The 25,358-nt window shown below is 30.9% G+C and overlaps 2 protein-coding genes across 4 annotated transcripts in view; one reads left to right on the forward strand and one right to left on the reverse strand.

Annotated features, from left to right (window-relative positions):
- wge (BAH domain and coiled-coil containing protein winged eye) overlaps positions 1 to 25,358 on the reverse strand; it is a 208,323-nt gene that overhangs the window by 154,646 nt on the left and 28,319 nt on the right. The window lies entirely within an intron of this gene.
- The window catches only part of LOC143206488 (uncharacterized), a 38,999-nt gene that overhangs the window by 9,299 nt on the left and 4,342 nt on the right, over positions 1 to 25,358 (forward strand). The window contains exon 1 of one of the 2 annotated variants that reach the window (XM_076419058.1): positions 20,475 to 20,605. The exons of the other annotated variant lie outside the window; for it this stretch is intronic. The gene's annotated coding sequence lies outside the window, so the exon portion shown is untranslated. Of the gene's footprint in view, positions 1 to 20,474; positions 20,606 to 25,358 lie in introns of those variants that run through there. 2 annotated transcript variants of the gene reach the window in all.

Below are 25,358 nucleotides of genomic sequence, written 5' to 3' on the forward strand. Positions count from 1 at the left end.
GTTACAGCCCAGTAAAGGGTGAATTATCTGAATGTTCTTAAAACATTTTTTAGAAACTAAAGTTTAATTATTTCTTTCAATATTTTCTCTCAGAATAGCGTTGTGCAGTGGCTCTGGAACAATAAATTATAAAAATCTATTCCGGCTCTACGGACTTCCACACAAACCGTATCCCATGTTTATGGACAAATCCATAAACCTTCCCATCTTCTTCGCCCAATTGTTAGCAACATCATAAATTCAAGGTACGATCTTGCTAAATACGCCAGGTATTTAGCCTTTCCAAGAACCAACAGGTACCAAACTTCATAAAATTAAAAACTATGTTTTATAAGCAAGATACGAATTATCCGAACCAATCAGAGGACATTCTTGTTAGTTTTTATCAGTCATCAAGGAAACTTTAGAAACAATCAAAAAATCAGAAAATACAGTATTTTCATCAAACATCTAGTTTTACCAAGTTTTAATCAATAAATACTGATGCTTTCAACAATTTGTTCGCCAATTTGATCCAGTGTCCAAAGCCTTCTTGTTATTTTGCGATGGAAATGTTAAACTACTTTTAACATTGGACAGCCGTTACCTGCTGAATTCAAAAATGCATATTTTGAATAAATGTTTTGAAAAATAACCATAATATAGAGAAGACGTTAATTAGATACTAATATCAAGAAACATACCATATTAAATCCAATAAGTCATTAAGAGTTATCAAAGCAACGTATTATTTTATAGGCTTTCTATATAACAAAAATAATGTAATCTAATTTTTAGAATAACCTTTCCTGCGTTCTACTACAATGGGACTTGGGACAATGGACAATAAATTGATAGGAATATAGCTTAGGTCAGCTCGGAAGTCATACTAAGGATTAATTATCTCTCTAAAAACAAATATGAACTTACATAAAATTATACAAAATAATTCTATCACAATTGAGAAATATTTAAAGAAAAGAAAATAATAATTTGACAATATATATATATATATATATATATATATATATATATATATATATATATATATATATATATATATATATATATATATATATATATAGTATAATATTACAAGGATAGAATAATGTTATATTAACTTTTATTAATCTTTATCGAAATAGTAGTAATTTTTGCTGGTATTTATTTGGCTTATCACAAGATATTAAAATATTTTTTTAATTAATCTCCTAGAACGTCAACAATCTAAACGTGGGCAATAGTATGATTTCAGTTATATAATATAACCATCCTGACATGTAGAAGATCAGTTCAGTCAGTAATCTGCTGTAAAACTTATAACCTAAATCTTATTCTAGATACTATTCTAACTACTAAAAACTATTTTAGATTATTCTAGAAATGATAAAAATCTCATTCTATGTGTCTATTAATTAGATCGTATGGTAGTTTGAGTTTGAGCCTATGCACTACACTCTGATCGCACACACACTTAACTGTTTGGCGAGTGTATTGGTATGCATTAATAGTCTTTCAGAGTACTTCGTATTAACACTCCGAATCACACTCGTTATGGGTTCTACGAGCATATCGCCCAGAATCAGTTTATTGGACATGTAATATGGGGCATCGACGATAACCCGCAAAACTTTATTCTGGAACCTCTGGAGGATATCTATTTTAGATGTGCCACAGTTCAATGTTCAATGTCATAGGTCCAAATGGGCCTAATCATTGACTTATAGAGCAAAACCTTGTTACCTAATGATAATTTAGATTTACGGCCTATCAGCCAGTACATTTGGTTTAGTTTAACCCCAAGCTCTTTGCCTTTTGTCACTATATGTTTTTTCCATGTCAAACATCGATCGAAATGCATTCCCACATATTTAACGTTGTATGCTTGCGGAAGTTCATGATTATTCAATTTTACCGAGGGACATGTTCTTCTACAAAGGGTGAATGTTACATAGGTAGATTTTGTCTCATTTGCTTTGATACATCACGTTTTCAACCACATTTCGACGTTGGTAAGATGAGTAAGTTGGAAGTTTCTTGTGGCTGATATTGGATCCTCGTTTGATGACAAAAACGCTGTATCGTCAGCATATGTTGCAACAGTAGTATTTCTTGAGGTCGGTAGATCAGCTGTATGCAATAGATATAACAATGGACCAAGAACACTGCCCTGCGGGACATCCGAATATATTGGGTGTAGATGAGTGTATTCGTCAACCTGTTTGACAATAAAATGTCTGTCAGAAGATATTAAAATGCAAAAGAAAACATACTGTTTCTATAAATTCTAACACTACATAAAAATTAAAACGTATGGAATTATATGTCCCGAAAAAGGAGAAACGTAAACAACAATACGTAACATGAACAGAATTAAACACAGCCAAAATACGTGCGTGATTTCAGTGACGCTCATGCAAATATGAGTGATGGGATTAAATAAATTCTTTATTCAAGATTAATAATAAAACAATAAAGTTGTCGAGATAGTGTATTATAAAAAATATATATTGGCGTTTCGTATGTGTACAGTAAAAAGAAATCTTGGAAAATTATGAAAGTGTGCCTTGTTTAACTGGAAAATGAAAATTACGTTAAATGAAAATGTCGTGATTTTGACTTACACGGAAAAAAACGACTGAGACAGTAAATAGAATTCGGTGATGAAGAATTGTGTCTTGTGTCAAACATTTCGAGTATTATCTAAATCATTGGGAATGGATAATATTGTTTTTACGTATTTATTTCATCAGGGATAAGGGTTATGTCTACAAAAAAAAATAAAATAAAACAAAAACTGACCGTAAAATAGTCATTGTAAATCCGTGTCAAAAATGTCTGAATATATGGATGATGTAAATGTTTCGATGTATCTACTGGACAGTGGCTATGACATTTCTGTGGTTATAAGTTTTATTGATATATTATTTTAATAATTATGATGTATGGTTCCTATAAAGTAGTATAACAATATATCGGTGGGAAAAAAACAAGTTGTTTATTTTCGTTCAAAGGCCGAAAAATTTAGAGATATGAGGTTAAATCTTTCCAGACAAGAAGCAGCAAATATAGGTTCAACATCGATAACTTATTTATATGTAGACATTTTTATTTTATCAGGTATTTATTATTTACACCATATTTATAATGTTAATCATTTCTCCTAAACGTAATATCAAGGTAAATAATACTGCCGATCAAATTTGAGGTTAGATTGCATTTATTTTGTTTACTGCTTAATTTTGTGTATATAAATTAATAAAAACCCAAATGATAAAATATTGCTCGGCTGCATTTCTCGATATATCTCAAGCCTTCGACAAGGTGTGGCACACTGGACTGCATATTATATTAAAAAACTTTTGCCCCATACGCGCTTTCAACTACTGAAATCATACCTCACAAACAGACATTTTATTGTGAAACAGGGTGACAAATACACTGACTTATATCCAATATATTCGGGTGTTCCGCAGGTCAGTGTTCTTGGCCTAATGTCATATCTGTTGTATACGGCTGACCTACCGACCTCAATCTCCTCATTGTAGTTAAAAACGTGGCGTACCAAAGCAAATGAGACAAAATCTACCATACCGTTCACCTTTTGTAAAAGAATTTGTCCCTCAGTAAAAATGAAGAATTATAAACTCCAGCAAGCAGACAATGTTAAATATCTGGGAATGTATTTTGATCCACGTTTGACATGGAAAAAACATATGACATATGACATGTGACAAAACACAAATAGCTTGAGCTTAAACTAGACCAAATTCAGCGCGATATCACCTTAGAACCCATAACGAGTGTGATTCCAAGTGTTACTGCGAAGTACTCTGAAAGACTGTTAGTGCATCCCAATGCACTGGCTAAACAGTTAAATGTGCGCGATGACAGTGAAGTACGTAGGCTCAAACGCAAACAACCATACGAACTGATTAATGAGCATATAGAGTGAGATATAATTATTTCTAGAATAAGTTAGAATAGTATTTAGAATAAGTTAGAATAGTATATACAATAAGATTTAGATTATAAGTTTGTACAGCAGATCACTTACTGAAGCGATCTTCTACATGTCAGGTTAGTTATATTGTATAACGAAAATCATATAATAATACTTATTGCCAACGGGCAGATTGTTGAAGTTCTCAGACATTCATAAAAAAAAAATTGTGTATATAATGCCCACTATAGAATCACTAATACCATAATTCTTGTTTCAGTTAGCAAACTATTTTGTAGTCCTAACTGGTGGTTGTGCTATCATTGAGTACTTTTTACGTACGAGCGTGAACTTATTAATTTGTAAAGTGTTATGCTGGCAGTATTTTATAGTTCATTTTCTTCAATATTCTATAACGTGTCATGGATTGTGTGTTTGGAATACCTTCTCTCCCTTCTATCAATTCCATAAGAGTTCCATTATCTACTAAAAACCATACAATACCAATTCATTGATATCACGAATATATTCAACTGCAGACTTGAAAGTAGTGACGATAGGCATAAATAAATTTATTTAATTTCATTTTATATAAACTATTTTAACAAAAAAAAACAAAGCAAGGAATTTATTGCATTATTATCAACTTTATACAATTACTAGCGACCCGCCCCGGCTTCGCACGGGTGCAATGCTGATACTAAATTAAATACACTACAGAAAAAATATGAACGTTGTATATAAAAACATAGCGGCCCGCTCCGACTTTGCACGGGCATAAAATATATATGCCTATGTCACTCAATGAAAACATGATTAAAATCGATCCAGTATTTTTGGTTCATTCATTACTGCCCTTGGCCTGCACGCATTAAATTTGGAGTAAAACAATTCCTCTTCCCCTATACTTACTATGAAGATTTCCTGCTATCTTTGGAATATCTAAATTCATACAATTTTTATTACATTACACATTTTTAAACGCAAATTTTAAATTTGTAATATCTCCGAAAATATTTGTTTAATTTACATGCTGTAAAGAACCATATTGATCTATATTAATTGCACACTGTATTTAAGGTACTTAATTCGATAAGGATTAACGCCGTATTGCTTAAAATAGCTTCGTAAATAAGCCATTTTCTCACGTAAAAAGTAAACAATAAAAATGGTTAATGTGGGTTATCCCTAAAATATAAACATATACCATTGCGGACTTTTTTGTAGACCTTTTTATGGTGTACAATACTGTAGTACATTAATTTGATCTAACTCGTAGGGTTAGGCAGCGTTTTTGCTAATTGCTAAATAAGCCTAAAAAAATAGGTTAATTTACGACATCACGTTAGAAACCTCTAAAATTAGCAATGTTGCCTTAGTATATTATGCATGTATTATACATATAAACCTTCCTCTTGAATCACTCTATCTATTGAAAAAAACCGCATCAAAATCCGTTGCGTAGTTTTAAAGATTTAAGCGCACATAGGGATATAGGGACAGAAAAGGCGACTTTGTTTTATACTATGTAGTGATTTCTAAAATAAAAAAAAATATATTCGCCATGTTTAAAAGCAATTTATTTTTTAATTTGAATTATAAATTTTGCTATGATGTTTTATGCTTTAAATATGTTGTTAACATAAAATTTAGAAAAAAATCGTAAATTCCAACGATTTTCTCTGTTTGCTCTTCGATATTTTAACACGGAACTATTGATTATTGATTCTCTAAATTTTTTCCTGGCCGAGCTTATTCGACAAGGTTCCCAGATGAGATTTTCCAGCTTTCCAAATAATTTCCATTCGCTGTTTGATTACATAAACTTCCAAACATCCTGGATGTTACGCATATAATGAAATCAATTAATTATCCGTTAAAGAACAAATTACCAACCTCTCTCTCTTTTTTGATGATTTACATTGCCGTCGAAAAAAAAAAGAGAGAGATTGCTCACCGCTCTCGTTGCGAGCCTAATCCAACATCAGAATCCGGGATTTGGCGATTCCCCCGTTTGCAACGGGGACGGACACGTTACCCTCCCTCGTTGGCCTTGGGGGAAGCCGACCTGAAGCGCAACATTTCGGAGGGTCGTGTTTCGACGGGAGACAGTTATTAAACGTTCGATATTTGGGTCTTGTTCCCTCACCGTCCCTGTTTTTGTTCAGTTTTATTATTCGATCTAGAGTATATTGTATATGGACAGGTTATTCGGCATTAGGTTTGCCTTATTTGTTTTACGTATAAAACTCGAAAACTAAATAAGTTTCTCCTTTTTCCGATAGGTGGCGCCGGCTTCGTCAGTTGTTAATTTTTTGGCTACTATTAATTACGTTAGCTTTTACGAAAAAATTAGAACTTATTCAAGGTATTCATATAAATATTTTCAAAAGTTTTACTATAGTATATCTAATAAAACTGCCAATGTACTTCATCAAAATTTATGACATCAGAACGTCGCAACAAATTGGATTTTTGGTTTACAACGTTTGTGGGTTTATAACCTCTACTTATTATCAGTAACACGTTTTGAAGAAATTTGTAGACATCTGATAAAGAGTTAGGACAGAACCAACACAACTCGTATTTTTTAAATTGATTCGGTTACATGTTCCGACGTATGAGACAGCATTATGTTTCTTTTTAACTAGAGTAAAATGAGAAGGAAAAATCCGCTCCGAGTTTAAAACAAATTATAGATTTTTACAAACTGCATTTGACAGTATGTTCGACGTCTTCTATGGCTGTTTTATTGGAAGGACCATATAGTTAAATCAAAATAACAGTGAACTCACGTCATCACGATGTCGAATGTATTGCCTATCGCAATTTGTATATTTGTTTTAAAATCAGACGATATTTTCATTCTCATTTTATTTAAAAGCAGATACAGTGCTGTGCGTCAGACATGTAACTGAATTAGCCTACAAAATTCGTCTTGTTGTCAAACGTCTGCAAAATTTTTCAGAACATTAATGTTTATAATATTTAATAACATTATTTTGGTGTCTTTATTTTATTTAGAATTGTGTTAATGCGGTGACATGGTGGCGTTTTAACGTCATAAATTTATATGACGTGAGTTCACCATTTTAAGGAACGGATTATATTTAAAATAAAATTTATAATGCAACGTTGCCGCACCAATTTCAGTTTACGTTTATTTTGACATATGACAACGGTGTCGACCAGTACCAACATAAATCAAATTTTATAAATTGATTTGGTACATATTCGGACGCATCAGACTTCATTTTGTCACTTTTTAACTAGAGTAATGCTAGTTAGTAAAATGAGAAAGAAAATGCTTTGAGTTTAAAAGGTATTTTACGTTTTTATAAACTAAATTTGGCAAAACGTTGGACGGTGTTGATGACGTACATTGCCTGTTTTATTCGAATAACTATATATTAAGTTTTAACTTAATAACTTATTTAATAAAATAATAAAAAAATATATCAGTTTTGACATTTTAACGAAATGTCGATATATTAGAGAATAAAAAATATTGATGTACTTTAAAGTTTTTGGTACTTAATTTGAAAGCGGAATATTTTTCACTAAAATTTCCCAAAAAAAATAAAGAAAGAAAAATATCGATTTTTGTCAGCATCTCCACTCGACCTGTGGTTGGATATTAGTTTGAATATTTTATGATTATTCTACAGTTAAAAATAATATTTTGTTTAATTTTTGCTGGTATATTATGTTATTAAATAAAGTCTCTAAATAAATCTAGTAATTTGTCTAATTCTATTTCATAATAATAGATACATAATTTAGGGATTTTAAAGTAATTTTTAATTAAAATTTTACTTAAATTAAAAAAAAATTCGATATGAGAACCTTATCTAATACAATATTTTATAAAATTGTCAACGATATGACAAGTTATCGAACACCTGCGAAACTATTTATAAAAGGCAATTAATGTTCCTAATATTTCCCTTGATTTAACAGTTTTATTTTTTTGAATCCAAATAAAAATTTTGTTTGCGAACAAGATGTTTATGACATTCTTTAATATGCTAAGAAATATTAAAATATAAACATACATGATAGGGTTATAAAACAACGATACTAATACTACTACGGATGATTTATACATGGGCAGGTCTCGAAACAAACATCTCAATATGTTTTGCTATGTCATGTATGTACCAAACAATATTTTAACAAAGCAACTTAACTGTCGCAAAATTTCAGTAACAACAAATATTTATAATAGTGTAAATACTAGTTGATAAGATGAAGATTACAATTTTTTCATTAAAAAAACTTACTCAACTAGGCTTTTAACTCGCGGTTTCTTATATATAATTGCCTTATTTTCCTGATCTAATACCATGGAACAATGAAAACCGTCGAAGTTATTGAAGAAAAACGGATGCTCGTTACGAACATGTTCACAAGATTAACAACAATGTTTAGTATAATAGAAAACTTCATGGAATGAGAGGGATAGAGAAAATGTATATTGAAGTATAAAAGAACAGATAAAGAACTATAAACAGAACAAATAGTGTGTTCTTATTTTGTAATTTTGTTGTATTTCTTCTAAAACGCATGAGATCTTGATCAAATTGATCAACTTTTGATATATAAATATCAATAAACATTTGACATCATATTTAATCTATTACTAGAATAAACAACAAATATTATTCAGAATAAGCGACAACATCATATATGAAGTATATAACAATATAGCTCTACCCTATAATTTCGGTATGTTCGTGTGACAATAAAGATAATTGAAAATTGACTTTAGTACTCATAAGTTCTTTCATTATTTTACATGAAAAATGTATAAAGCGGAAAGGCGAATAACATTATATACATGTTGCATTTTAGCATATATAATAACTATCATTATTTAGTTTAATTTTTTATAATTAAAAATATGGCTATATTGATGTAATAGGATAAGAAAGTATGCAAGATTAAAAACAAAGAGTTATTACAGAAAATTATCTTTGTATGAAAATAAGAATTATGATTTTAATTAAATTTCAGTTCGCAGATAAATATTATTATAGAGCTTGGGCTTGATAAATAATTGAAATAGCAACATCAAGAAGATTCTGTTACAAATGAAACAATGCAACCTATGAAAAATAGTGTATGCCATATTTTACATAATAAAAAATCTTGTAACACATATTAACTAATGTATTTTTTTATAAATAAGTTTGTTCTGCAATATCATAGAACTGTTGACTTAAAATCAAATAGTAAATAAAAACACAGCTAATAATATTGATTGATTCTGAGGTTGAGGAAAAGAACTAGAAATATTTTAGATACACTGGCGGATATTAGTTTAGGAACTAAAGTTTGACTGAATGGTCAAGAAATAGATCTTTTGAAAACTTCCTACAACGTATTCTCACCAAAAGAAAATTATATTTCACTCAGTAATCTTCCATCATCTCGTGAAACACAGATTGGGAAAACAAGTATTACAAATAATTCATAAAAGTAAAAATAAAATAAGCACTAATTTATATCTAATATCGCAAATTAGTATATATAGATCGATAGATAGATCTTAAGATGACAAACAATAGCCTACAAAAATAACCATTATTCATTTCTACACTTTCATAGTCACTCAAACGTTAATTCAGATTATAGGCAACCAATGACAAAAAATATACATAAAAATATTCGATTTTAGCAACAAGCAAAAAGCAAGGCTGTATCGATTCATTGATTGGCAAACAATATCTCTTCAAAGATTACAACTGGCTTCAAGGTGAAATTGGTTATGACGACATACATTTAACAAAACCCCTTCAATAACTGTTTGTTAATTCAACATGTATGTATGTAGGAGATAATGGATCCATTTTAAAAGTCATGAATAAATAAAACCGATTTTTTAAAACTCCGTAAAAACTAGGCCTTATAAAATTTAAATTAAAAACTATAAATACGAGGGTTGCTGTGTATATTTCTGGTCTAATAAAGAAAGAACCAATATTGATACACCATCAATGAACTGCATTGTTTGCAACGCATGGGCTCCATATTCAAAAGTATCATAAAAAACACCATTTTCTAAGAGGATTCGATGACTTCCACGTTTCTTTTAATTACTGCGACATCTTGGGAGTAAATAAGGGGGGAGCATTCAGGAAGTATATAAAAATGGTAAAATTTTGGAAATAACACATTTCATTTTAAAAAGTATTGAATAAAACAAATAATAAACATATAATTAATATATGTCCAGGTATTCTATTTTTATAAAAACATCATATTACACATTATCATTATTTTTTTAAATAAAAATACACAAATATGATAAATAATTGACTTAATGTTGTAACTATATACAAGGAAAGAAATAAACATTGAATTTTTTTTTGAAATAACACATTTTATTTAAAAAATATTGATTAAAATGAAATAATAAAAATAATTTCTATATGCCTTTCTATTTTTATAAAAACACCATATTTAAATAAATTTACATATTTGAACAATTAACAAGAACTCCAAGAACTATATAAATAAACATTACCATAAAAAAGACCAAAATCGTTTAGATCAAATACAGCCAATATAGTTAAAACCTAACGAAAAAGCCACCACTATGTATGAAAGCAGTAAAATTTTTCTACAAATCTCCAAATATTATCGCTACTATTCTTAATCCATAAATCCCATTAATTAATTGGCTACCCCGAGCTTTCGATTAACATATTGTACATTTACTAGCCTAAAACGAATGGATGATCGTACTATAATGCTGAAAGACTTCATTTTCATTAGCCTTTCTTTTTTTAGTAGTATAATCTATGGATTTATAAAAAATATTCCAAAATGACCCAAAAGGCAAATTTTAATGTTCTGCCGTAAAAATGTCTTTATTTTTGGCGAAAATAATGCATAAAAACGTCTGAAATATCTCATTCATACCTTGAGTATTGTCGCCCTTGAGTCGCCTTACCATGTCAACTTTGAATAGCTGCAGATATATAAATGAGTAGACGAGCTGCGAAAATTCACAGGTGTTAACATCCATTTATTGTATATTATTTAAAATAAATTCGCCGTTTTAACATGAGACCTAGTAAAAATAATTAAAATTTTATTTGTATCTGCAGATAGAGATCGGATTTTTAAAATGCAATAATCCCATTTGTCCCGTTTAATAAAACACTAATATTCATACTGTTCATGTTCCTATTTGGTGTTATTTTATCTGCAGCAATCAATACATTTTTTGTCACCTGTTAGTTCTCCACAATTTGTTATGGGATTGTGGAAATATCCAATTTGAATAATGGTAATAAGATAAAATAAAATAAATCTACTCAAACCATTTTATTTTGTGAATTATATTTGAAATATCTTTCAAATGTAACAGTAAATATAGGCAAGTTTTGTATTATTAAACTTTTTTTTAACAAATGTGATGGATAATTAAGGTCTAACAGATCCAGCTTTTATAGTTAATATAATTTCTAAAATATTATCAAAAAATTAATAGTTATGTTTTAATTGATGGTGGTCATGAATAGATTGCTGGCCAAGCATAGTCTTTACGAACTATTAAAAAGAAAAAAAATCATCTTTATTATTAACTGTGACAAACATTAACGTTGTTCGTTAGTCTCGCTAAAGCTGGAGAACGGCTGGACCGATATGGGACAATTTTGGTCTTGAATTATTTGTGGACAACCAACTAATATGTCGATCCATCTTCTATGTCGATTGGTACCTCAGACAAAGAGTGCATCCTTCTATCTTTTTGAGTGACGATTGCCGGTACGTGCGCGAGAACTTTCTTAACTTCGGTGATCCTTTGTGATAGTGACATTTCAAATTATGTGCTCTTTTTGTTGTTGATTTTTTATTATAGTGACACTTTACTGGTAAGTGCGCGAGAACTTTTCTCACTTTGATTATTTACAATTTACGATGCCGTGAAGAAGACGACCTGACTTAGATCGTCGCAGTCAATGAAATGTGCGAAGAGCTACCTCACGTGCTAACCGAGTATTACAATTTTTTTAATAATATTCAAGTTTGTATTAAAATATGTATCAGATATAATTATTGTACAACTCTTTAAAAATTATAGATACAAGGACAAATTTATCACTTACAGGGTGCGCTGTTACCACTACCAGATGCGGATCATCAATTTTTACAATTTTTTTTATGCGCAATTCATATGCGGAAGTTGATAAGCGTTGTGCTCATAATCCAACAGTGAAGAGAACCATTGTCCAAGAGTCACAAATGTTTCTTCATCAAAACAACAATTTAGTAAACATGTTCAAAATAGCATTGGATCGGATGCCATATGACAGCCATAATATTGTCATTCGAGCTGATCGAGCACCTGCCGGTGAACTTTACAATCTAGAGATATTATGCTTCATCATCGGAGTAATTATTTAAAATGTGTATCTGAAAGACACAGGACTTATGATGCGTTACAATACCCTTTGAGCTTCTAGCAGGGACAAGATGGTAAATCAAGTAACAGGTAACTAGAGTGAACAAGATTAAATAATATTTTAAATTCAATTCATCTGAGTAACAAGTAAAAAAAATCATTTTTAATTGCAGGTGCTTAATGCCTTTGCGATGACCATAAATAAATCTCAAGACCAGTCGTTGGGAGTTTGCGGAATCAACTTGGAGTTTTCCTATTTCGCGCAAGGACAATTATACGTCGTGTGTTGGTGCGTCGGAAAACCGTCATCTTTGTTTATTTACGCATCACAAAACAAAACAAAACATATAGTTAAAATTAAAATTAAAATGAATTAAATTGATTAACAAACGGTATCATAACTGTGTGTGCCTGTAAATGTCTAATTGAAACCTTATAAATAGCCAGTATTTCAGGAAAACTCTGTTTTTTAAGTATTAAAAAGCATGTGTAATTAATCGAAAATAATAATAAAAATTCATTCATACCCAGCATTTTTTTATTAAGTACGGACTACTAGGTCTTTTATTTATCGATTGAGGCAGTACGAAGTCTGCCGGGTCAGCTAGTAATATAATATAATTAATATTATTCACAAAGAAAACCGTGCATAAATCAGAACAAACAGAAATAAACCTTAATCAACAGTACCAAAAACATTTTCGTACAGTATTCAGATCATGAAGATTTCTCAAAATTAAAAATGAAGTTATTACGAACTAAATTATCGATTCATTCTATTGAGAAATTTTATCTCAATACTGTCAGGATAGAATTACCAAAAAACAAACAACAAGAACAAAATCAACTGTTTGACGATTCGAGTACTGAACATAAATTGTTTTGAATCCATTAGCTGAACGGAAAATGACTCTGGTATGCGCATAATGAATTACATCAGTATAAAATGCCACCTGTTTACAGTTAGTCTTTAGTGATGCGATCCTTGATTTCTTATCTATTAATTTATATTATTTTTCTAGTAACTAATTACATTTTTAATTTCATTTCCCAAAACATGAATTTTATATCTAAACCTTAATGATTAGTATTAATAAAAGCGAGTGTTCTGAAGGTGTTCTAAAATGGTGGTGGACATCATAATTTATAAGATTGCTTTACTGTTGTGATCAAAAAACAGTAAGACGTAATGTAATTGTAATGCTATTCATTATGAATATCCTTAGACGGGCTACATTTTTATAACAATGAAATAGTTTTTGAGTATTAAGCGTTATTTGCTTAAAAGGTGTGAATTATGCCTACACTTTTGCATCACAATATTACGCGTTGTAATAAATAAAGGTTTACTTATCAAATCTATACAAAATTACATTTTATTAATTCAAAACAACACTTTAATGGCTATTATTAATGCAGTTCTTAAGGTCACCTACCATAATACATTTAATAAATCCTGTTCTGTTCTTTGGGGTTTCACACAAAGGCCGACTATTACAATTATTACTAACCAAGATATGATTCAATGGAATTCGGGAGACATATAACTGTTCAGCGACACAAAACAACATAATTTAAATAAAAAAGACGATAGTTTATGCATGAAGAAACAGCGCAAACCATATCGAAAGATAAATCGCCGCTAAAGTATGATTTGATAGGATTCTACATATATTTTCTTTGATTCTTTTAACACGAATGGTATTTTAACACTGGGTGTATTATTTAAATTTGTTTAATATCTCATATAGCATTAAGTTTTGGTTTAGGTGTGATCCATCAATTATTCCAAAGTTTGCAAAATTATTCGAATGATAATACTTTCTAATCTAACGAAATATATATATCTGATTTTAGTAACATAAATTCAAACTTTTCTTTAAAGGACTGAGAAAAGCGGAATACAAAAAAGCTCATAGCTATGTTCAACAGAATTCATAATTATACACTTTCACAGACCCATTGCATTCAAACTAAAAGAAAAGTTTATAAGAACGAGATGTATTTTATTAAAACGTTAAAAAAATTCCTAATATATTTAACTCTTATATATTATAGACTAAATTTTCCATATAAAAATTGAATATTACTTTATTTTATATCCGAAAGTCAAAAATACTTCCTTGTCAGCATGATTGCTTCAACGAGTAACAAAAACTATAAATTAGTTTCGAAAGTTACGTTTTGATTATTTTCTATTCCAGTAAACTTTTGTGTAATACACAAATATTGACTGTATTGATAAAAACGAGTCAAATTTCAATAGTAAATATTTCACTGAAATACTCCATCTTCGTAGCCGTCAGACGGAACTAACGTCTGTGGAAGATAATGGTTTACGGGCGACATTGTAAATAGTACCAGGTACCTGAAAAGGACAAATAAAATCATATTTAGCCAGCAGCCCTATAATAAAAATTCAAAATTTACTTATAACGGCCGGGGTCGGTACCAAACAAAAATAAATTTCACGGCGGCACAGCCGGCCCTACTAGGTACTCATTATCATGCTAATATTCACGTGAAGTACACGTGATCATGACATTGGAGCGGCCTTTTTCTAACCACGAGACCACGTTCTGTAACTTTTAGGGCTGCATCTACTTAAAAATATGAGCATGCTTAAATGTTAATACACGCTAAGATATGTGACGTTAAGATAGCGGTGTGGGTGTAAGTTAATGGCTGATCATCCGAGCAAAACAATGATGTAATGATGTGAAGAACAGCGTGCGAAAATAAACAACTGTTATTCGGTTATTTCAGGTTTGTGTTTGGAACATTAGAGGGTTATAAAAGAGCATGCAGTTAAATGTTGAATTATCAACATAAAATAAAATAGTCAGGTTTTAAGTCGCACGTAGATAATAACATAAATTAAACCCCAAGTTTTTTTTATTTATTCACTGGTTTTTATATCAAAATAGATTTCCTTTTATGCTGATGAAACATCTGACATGAATAATATTAACTGTGATAGTGTTTTTGTAATATCATAATAAAATATTTTTCGGTAATTTATTGATTGGTGACTACTTTCGAACAACCAAACATAAATTAAATAATTTAAACACAACTAGTATGGAATAAGTGGCGTTATTTTGGTAATTACCAATGTGAAGTTAATTGTTATAACTGTTTTGATTAGTGTTTATCAAATAAAAATTAGTAATATGTTGCAATAATTAAAATTAAGTTGCCTTTTAACAAAGCAGCATTTTGAGGGAGTGTAAGTTTTATATTCCAAGCAATTAAAAAAATGTATTTGCAAGTCTTCAACTGCTTGTTGAAACTTGAGTAATTTCAACAGTATTTTGTGGTTTAGAAGACTGGCGTTTTTAATGTGTATGATCAAGACAAAGAAAAGAATATTAGTTACCCATAGATTGAAAGCTGTTCGTTAACATCGCTGCTTTAGATCATTATTTCTTTCGGGTAATAGTTCAGGAGATTATGAAAGCGCAAGTCTTCGATTAAGTGTGGCGTAAGGGACTCACGTATAAACTCCATAAAATGTTTCCAAAGCAATACTTAGCAAAACTCCTACATCTCAGCCAGGATGTCTAGAGTTAGACAAGAAGAAGTTTACTCAACAATGAAAATAAAACAAAAGTAAGTGTACTGCAAGGCAATGTTTTGGGTCCTCTTCTTTGGAATAATTGGAGCCAGATATGGAGAATAAAAGTTAACGAGAGTAAATCAGTGCATACTAAATTCACGTACAATTATAAGCTGTTAATATACCAATATGAATATGAATAATACTATTATCACATCAATGTTAAGTAACTTTGGATGAATCTTGATGCAAAACTTCGTTGAAAGGAGAATAAAAAAAATAAATCAAATCAAAATGCAAAAAAAGTATTGATTATTTGGCAGAAAATCTAAAATATCCGTATATAATAAGTTGCTGCTGTATAAGCAATACTAAAACCTATACCGACCTATTAAATTTAATTATGAGGGTATTCTGCAAAAAGTAATATGAACATAATACAAGTATTCCAGAATAAAATCCTGAGAAGTATTGTGGATGCACCCAGATATTTATAGGAACAATTACTTATGTCCATATTTTCACACCCAACTGTCATAGAGGACATTAAGAGATTTACAACAAGACTCCACTGCCATGTAAACACAGAACTGTTGCAAATCTTAGATAATACTAATATGCAGATTCAAAAGAACTAAACCGTATAATCTTATGTAGTTCTGTAGAGTGGTCCAGTTGGTGGTGGTGTACACTTATTATTATCTTATTAGAGACTAAATAAGGACCAATGGGCCCCTTTAGATATGTAGTTTAAAGTCATTGTAAGTTCGTCCGCCTAGTCATTGCTATAATAATATATTAATAAATAATAAAGTCATTTGTTTTGGGAAATAGTTCAGAAAATATTGAAAATTAGAATGTTTCAAAGGATATTCAATATTCTCAGCTTGTTGTCAGAAAGATGGTAGGATGGAAAGGCTGTAGAATAGTTAACCATGTTTTAATTGAAATAAAATTAACATTATGTTTAGTCCTTCTAAATTAAAGAACAACTATTTCAAATATTACCATTTAGATGGTTTATATCTAAACTACCATTGCTAGTCATACCATGAATGGTTTTTATTGATCTTATTGGTTTTGATTGAAATATTACTCACTAAAGTTAATTAAATGAGTAATTTCATTTTATAAATTAAGGTGAAAGTGTCTATATGCAAAAACTAAAGTAATTGGATGAAAATGACAAAATCATTTTTAAGCGATATACTTTTGCACCTTCAACCAATTAATCACAATAAACAATTTTTATTTAAATAAAGATCTTTTCAGATATGAAGAGAACAAAAAGTTTGTAATAAACAATTTTGTCTGAGCCGGCTTGGTTAGCGCACTGGTAAAGGCAAATAGGACGATCCCTCCTACTGTTGCGATAGTCGCGGGATCGAATCCTAAAATCGTAAACTTATATTTGTGATTGTTTAATGTTTGTGATTGTCCTAGCCAAGAGTGTAAAATCCGACAAAGAAAATGATGCTAGTCGTGCCAGTAACCAGGCATTGATTTCGAAGTTGGTCACTCGTCAGTCGGTAGACTTAATGAAGAGGGCTGTGGTTCGGAGCCCACGTTTTGTTTTAATTTAAGATCAGAAGTTATGTTATAAAAACAAAAATAACTGAAATTTATATTACTATGTGTAATAATAGAGCCATAAAAGAGCTGAGAGATCTAATTCAAATTGAACAAAACCAAGGCATTCAAGAATACCTAGAAAACTTGACATCAACTGAGGCTACAGACTATTCGTTGTGGAAAGCAACAAAAAAGCTTAGGAGATCCCAGCAGCATAACCCACCTATTAAAACAAGCGAAAATAATTGGGCGAGAAGCAATAAAGAGAAGGCCGACATTTTCTCAAAACACTTAAAAAATGTTTTTAAACCTTTCCAGTCTCAGCTACATAAAGATGACGAAAATAAAATTACTAGCTTTCTAGATTCGCCATTTCAAATGGATTTACCGCACGAGAAATTAACGGTCAAAAAAGTTAAACATACAATAATGTGAGAGATTAATATTAAAAAAGCTCCTGGTTATGACTTAATTACTGGCAAAATTTTAAAAGAATTATCAGAAAAGGCTATAAAACTATTAACATATATATTTAATGCTATGCTACGAATTAATTATTTCCCTAGTATCTGGAAAGTAGCTAAAATATTAATGATACTTAAACCAGGAAAAATACCAGAAGATGTGACCTCCTACCGACCTATAAGTTTATTACCAATAATCTCGAAAGTTTTCGAGAAATTATACATAAAAAAATTAAACTATATAATAGAAAAAAGAAAAATTATTCCAGAACATCAGTTTGGCTTTCGTAATAAGCATGGGACTATAGAACAAGTGCATAGACTTGTAAACCAAATAAACGCTGACCTAAATGCCAAAAGATATTGTTCGGCTGCTTTCCTAGACATATCCCAGGCTTTTGACAAGGTATGGCATACGGGCTTGCAGGTTAAACTAAAGAAACTTCTCCCTCATCCGGACTATCAGCTATTAAAATCGTATCTCACTGACAGACATTTTATTGTAAATCAAGGCGATGAACATACCGAATTAAATCCCATATATTCAGGAGTTCCGCAAGGTAGTGTACTGGGTCCAGTACTGTATCTTCTGTATACGGCTGATCTGCCCACCACAAAAATAACTACTGTGGCAACATATGCAGACGATACAGCAATCTTAGCATCCCATGAAGATCCAGTCACAGCACCAATAAACCTACAAACCCACCTGGATCAAATACAATTATGGTTGAAGACATGGCGCATTAAAGCCAATGAATCAAAATCCACGCATATAACGTTTACCCTGCGTAGAAGAACATGTCCACCAGTAAATATCAATCATCGTCAACTCCCCCAAGCAGAGCATGTTAAATATCTTGGTATGCATTTAGATCGACGCCTAACCTGGAAGAAGCACATACTCTCTAAACGGAAACAACTAGGACTAAAATTATATCAAATGTATTGGCTCATTGGGCGCAAATCCAAGTTATCATTAGATAACAAGGTATTGCTGTATGAGTCTATACTCAGGCCCATTTGGACATCTGGAATTCAACTATGGGGTACCGCTAGCAAATCTAATATATCCATCATTCAACGGTTCCAAAATAAGGTGTTGCGTGCCATTGTTGATGCTCCGTACTATATTTCAAATAAAGTGATACAACGCGATATTCCTCTAGAACCTATAACGAGTGTAATCCAACGTGTATGTGTGAAGTACTTCGAAAGAGTGTCAGTGCATCCCAATGTACTCGCTAATCAGCTAAATATGCGACGTGATAGTGAAGTGCGTAGACTAAAACGTTTAACACCACCTGATCTGATTACTGGACATATGTAGAGTTTAGAATAAGCATTAGAATAAGTCTAATTAATTAAGATAATATTTTATACAGAAGATTGCTTATTGAAGTGATTTTCTACATGCCATGTATATATAATATAAACAGAAGAAATACTTATTGCCAATAGGGCAGATTGTGGACTCACGAAGAGTAATAAAAAAAAAAAACTATGTGTAATCCACTACTATTTTCATCTATTCTGTTATAATTTTTATTTTTATTCTATTTTTTTGTTATATATTAGGGTCTCATTTTTACCAACTAGGATTTATCTGGGCTGACCTATTGTTTAGCGTGGGTTCCGAACCACGGTCCTCGGCATTAAGCCTACCGATTGACGTGTGACCCAACTTAAAAATCGCCCCAAAAGACATCCAGTCTCTGGTTACTGGCGTAACTAGGGGATGATTTTCCTCGTCGGCATTTTGCACTCTTGTCTTATGGACAATCACAATTATAAACAATCGCAAACATAAATTTACAACCATGCCCTAGCAGGATGCGAACCCGCGGCAATCGCAACAGTAGGATGACCGTCGCCTGGACCACTGCGCCAACCAAGTCGGCTTATTCTATTTTTAATTTGAATTATTTATTCAAGGGGCTAAGATTAGAGGTTAAGTTATAAAAACAAGAAGAATATGAATTGTGCATACATGTTAACTCTTCAAAAAATTGCATCAATTAAATTTTACAGGTAATTTAGAACTATAAATATTTTTATATAATAATATACCGGATAAAATTAAATAAATGCTTATATACTATATTTCTTAATGTAGTTCTCACGGATATATAGAACTTAAACACCCATGAATTAGGTTGCAATACGAATTCTACAACATTTCCTTTATAGCATAGACTTCCTCTAAATTACTGAAATACTATAAGTCTCACGAAATAAACTCTAATTAAAACTACCTAGATCTCTAATTAGCATAAGTGGCGACATTTACGTTTCAAAAGCGAAACAAACGTTTTCGAAGCGTTCGGTATTCACACAAACGTCAAATGATCGTGACATATCCGGGTTGACACTGTGACAACATCAGTTTCAAAATTTTCCGTTGATCCAACAACGCAAACCGAGGGCGGAGCATGAGGAGCGATTTTCTCGACGAGTGGACAGCGTTCGAGCCCATCCACTACCGCACCAAGGAATACATCGGCCGGGTGTGCCGCGACATCATCGAAGACATCCTGAAGCAGACCTACGACGAGGAGAATCCGGTCGCTTCGGCGCCCTTGAAGTGCACCAGGGGTTCGCAGACAGACAAGGCCCCCGTCAGTTACAACTACAATTTGACGGTTAGACAGCAGATCTTCGAAAAGTTCATCGTAAGACTCGTTATTTTCTCGTTTTATTTGATGTTTCGTCTACGAGGGTTACGAGAAAAGCAATCAAAACCATTTATATTAAACGGGTTACATTTCGACTTACTCTATATCATACTTTAACTCAGAAAGAACTATTGCATTTAATTATAGTAAACTTATAGTCTATTCAAAGTTTTTTGTACATACGTCATCAAGATGTTTAATGTATTGCCTGTCGCAGTTTGTACATTCATTTTAGAATCAGACAATATATTCCCCTTGAATTTATTTTAGTTAAAAAGAGACACAATGCTGTGTGATCGATGCAAAATTCTTGAAAGCAATAGTGATAAGAGGTTATAACTCTAACCTATAAACCATTGTAGCTGTATAATTAACTGTAGTTTTTAGATGTACTATAATGTTAAAATAAATTGTATTTGATAACACTTTTGTTCAGTTATATTTAGATTAGAATTTTGTTGCATGTCAAAGCCAAACTGAACTAAAACTCAGAGTTGATGCGGCGACATTGCGACATTTTGACGTCACAAATTTAGATGACGTATGTAAAAAATAACTTTGAATAGACTATATGCAGTATTAAAGGATAGTGTTTTTGTTGAATATTCATAAATATGTAATATAATGAACATACTTTCTTAGGCACGTTAAATGAAATATATCTAGATTTTTCAATGATCATACATAATGCTTCCACAACTATACAATTTCCGCAAGCAAAAATCTTGTAAATGTTCTTAAATATTTTAAAATATATATTTAATCTGTTTAGTTTTCTACATTTGTCACAAATAATAATTTCATATTATAGTCAACAATGAATGTGATAAGACCATTGTTTTCTTTCAACTACTATTAACCCAAGTGTTTCTTGTTTTCATGATAAAGTAGAGTAGGGGTTAATTTTTGTTTTTCCTAGTAGATGGTATTAAAGCTGCATAATACTTAATCTATGAAGCCATAGCAACCTGTCTGAATGGTATCAATCCATAAATCATTTTATAGATATAAAGATAGTGTCATTCTTTTGCTCAATAAAAAGTTTTTTGAAAATGGAAATTCCAAAAGATAATTTTCGTCTTATATTATTTGTTTTACTTCCAAAAAGGAAGAATACGCTACGGACTCATCGCAAAATCATAAAATTCTTCATATCGAGACAGGCCAACAAATGTCATCTAGCGACTATGTTATGGAGCAAAACTTCGACCATAATGTTCAAAACCGTTAAAACGATATCTGGGATCTACATGAATTAACAGTGACAAATTTAAACGAAATCGAGCCGTCTTTGGAACGAATTGGTTATGATGCGCTGTTCGAACGTGGCCAAACTATTCGATTCTCTACTACACTACAGGGTGAGTGAACAAAATGTAGCATATGACTAGCTACTTGAGCGCAAACGCACTTAAACATAAAATAATATAAATATAAGCTCTTAGATCTAATTCTTATAGATCAAATAATCATCGATATAATCAATTATATATATTCTTGTATTAGATGTATTTCCTTTGTATTTATTTTTTTCTTGAATTTCATCAAATTTTCACAACCATATATAACAATTTAACATGTTACTACAAACATAACTATATAATTTGCAAATAAAACACAAATTGGAGAATATTATAAAAAATCTTATTCTCTTCTGCGTGATCTATTCTCTACTGTCAGCAACTAATGAGTTTTTCATCCAGATATTACAGAAATTCGGTACTGAAGCTGTGACTGCATTTTTCTTCGAAAAATTCGAGAAAACCTTAAATTACTTATCCGATTCATTATTATGATACTTCTATTACGATCTTCTAATTACGCAAATTTCTTACATACCTTGCAGGCTTTCTTTAAAATTCCTTATATTTCCACAGGTGTAAAAATCATACCTTTTAGCATCATCATTAATAGCATTCCGATTTGTTAAAATATGTATTATGATTATTATCATTACAGTAAATTGCTCAACAACTAACTTGTGAAAGTCAAACAATTATATAAGGATTAATTAAAAAAATATAAACAAATTATATCATAACATACTACAAACATCGTATGCGTATGTATAACAAATACACAAAAAAATCCAAACAATGATGTAACCATTGCATTAGTTTCAATATCATATGGTGACGCAATATTCAGTCGGTGATGATGAATTAACTTTCCAGTTTTCGTTTAATATTTATTTAAGGGCTAAACACTGCCCTTTTAAGAAATAACTAATTGGATTTTTTTTGTAATAAAGTTATTTCCTATTGAAACTTATAGTGACATGTAGTATATGACATCAGACCCTCAAAGCTCTACTATTCATAGAGTTTTCATTCTATATTGTTATCATTTTGTTTTAATCATAAACAAAATATCTTTCTAGTAGAAATTAGTCGAAGACAGCGTCTTTTGAAACCATAATTTTTGGTTATATAATAAAATATTATATAATAAAATACTACTATGCAACATTAAGTGGAACAATTGATATTACGAGGCGAATTTTTGCAAAATAGCGGTTTTTGTACCATTTCTCGTTTATATTCATATAGTTTCAAAAAGCTTTAATGCTTTTCTGATATTACGATTGGTGAAATATTGTTTCTACTTTGATGTATTTGGATTTTTCCTCATCAGAATGATTTTTATTATACATTAAAATTGTTATTTTTGAACTATTTACAGAAATCTCTGCACATCACTTCTTACGATGCATGATTGCTACCAATCTCAATAAAAATTCTATGTAGTCATAGAATGGCAGTCGGAAACTATGTTCCTAGATTTGTTGAAGAATACTTTAAAGGGGTTTCATATTTTGACTTATTCGTGTTATTTATTCATGATACTATTGTGGACATTTTGTTATATTATTTTCTTTTTCTTTTTTTTGCTTGGTTTTGTTTACACATTTTAAAACCAGCTAAAAAACTACTATATCTGCATAATGTTAGATAAAAAGCAGACCAGATTGGTTAGTCGAAAGATACTCCCAACTAAAATCAAAGATATTAGTTTATCAGTGAATTATAAATCCTATTGGGACTTATCGAGTTGCACAAACATGACAAAACAAACTTCTTCGATTAATTGCCAACGCTTATCGCTATGAACCGACGAAGAACTGCACGATAACTTCGCAACCAATGGATTTACAAAGTTATCGAAGCCTAAAACATGAAAAAATATTACCAAATTACAACATAGATGTAATACAGCTATTGACCAATATATAGGAAATATTAAGGAAGAAGATTGAAGCATACCAAACCACATAAACTCATATGGTGCATAAGTGTTTACTCTTAACTAGCTAAGTAGTCTGATTTAATTTTAATTTGGGAAATACATACTGATGTGTTTATCTCACACTTATCCTGTTTATATATGGATGCAAATACAGCAGAGCAATGTAAATGTAATGTAAGATGTAAAAACAACATCTATAGTCTATCCAAATTAGCAGTGAACTTACGTCATCAAAATGTAATGATAATTGCAGTTTGTAAATTCGTTTTAATACCCAACAATATATTCCTTCTCATTTTATTCCGGTTAAAAAAAGATACGTTGCTGTCTGATATGTTCGAACATGTAACCGCTGCAAAAGTCGTTCGGTTGTCAAATGTCTGAAAAATTCTTCAAAACATCAGTGATAACAGGTTATAAAAAGGCAAACGTTGTTTTGACACTTTGCTTATTTATTAAAATGCCAAGGCTAAATAAATGGCCAAATAAGAAACAAATCTCTCTAATCTCTAATCAATAACTTCGAAATGAAACGAGGTAATGGTAATTAAATATTATACTGCTGGTGTTTTTATTGGAAATATTTTTATTGTGTTGCAGCTGCACTGAATATTAGAATGGTCACTGTAACTAAACTCTCCCAAGAGAAACGATATAATGTTGGATTCACCGAAAAGAAAGTATGTACGTACCTTGCTGTTAGCTCTATTCAAGATTAACTTTAAGAAATGTATAAAAACGGTGAGTAGATTATTTTAATATAAAAATAGCTTATTACAATTATTTCATAGATAATTGTTAGTATAGAAACGTATCCATAGAAAACTTTGGGATATACAGGTCTTTGAGAGATATAAGTCGTCACTTATGAATAGATATAGGTTTTGTAAATGATAATATTTTTTAATAATTCACTGCAGATATATTGTTCTTCATGCTAGAAACAAAAGGATCCAATATATTCAATAAGTGGTCGGCAAAGGCTGTAAATAAAGGATTGGCTTACAAAATATAAATTAAATTTTGAAGATACCACATTAATGAATGTAGTATTTCAAATTCTCAATTGGTAAATATAAACGAAATGTTTAATTGTGTTTTATGTAATTTACTTTTTTTAAAATAGGCCTGAAAAGAGATATTGCAACAGACTGTAACGTCTTGCTCCCGATCACTGCATATTCAATCAAATAAAATTGTTATGGGATGTGGCAAAGAATTACTACAGTATATATACAGGCAAGAACTGTTTGGATATATGGAAAAGAATACACTCGCTACAATAACACTCTTCGGTTTGGATGAATCCATTAGACACACAGAAGAAGAAATTGATAAATGGTGGAATTGTGAGCTGGTGCTAGATTGGAAATAACAGCTAAGTTATTGATTTGAATAGTGCCTCAGGATGTAACAGCGAGTGAATGAAACTTTGTTGATGTAAGATTATATACCAAGACAGAGTGATGAGAGCGGAAACAACTAAAGGTAAGTATTATTAGGA

This window comes from Rhynchophorus ferrugineus, unplaced genomic scaffold (genome assembly GCF_030347505.1).
Source record: "Rhynchophorus ferrugineus isolate W39M unplaced genomic scaffold, kcgeb_rfMv2 rfM1, whole genome shotgun sequence".
Lineage (NCBI taxonomy): Eukaryota > Metazoa > Arthropoda > Insecta > Coleoptera > Curculionidae > Rhynchophorus > Rhynchophorus ferrugineus.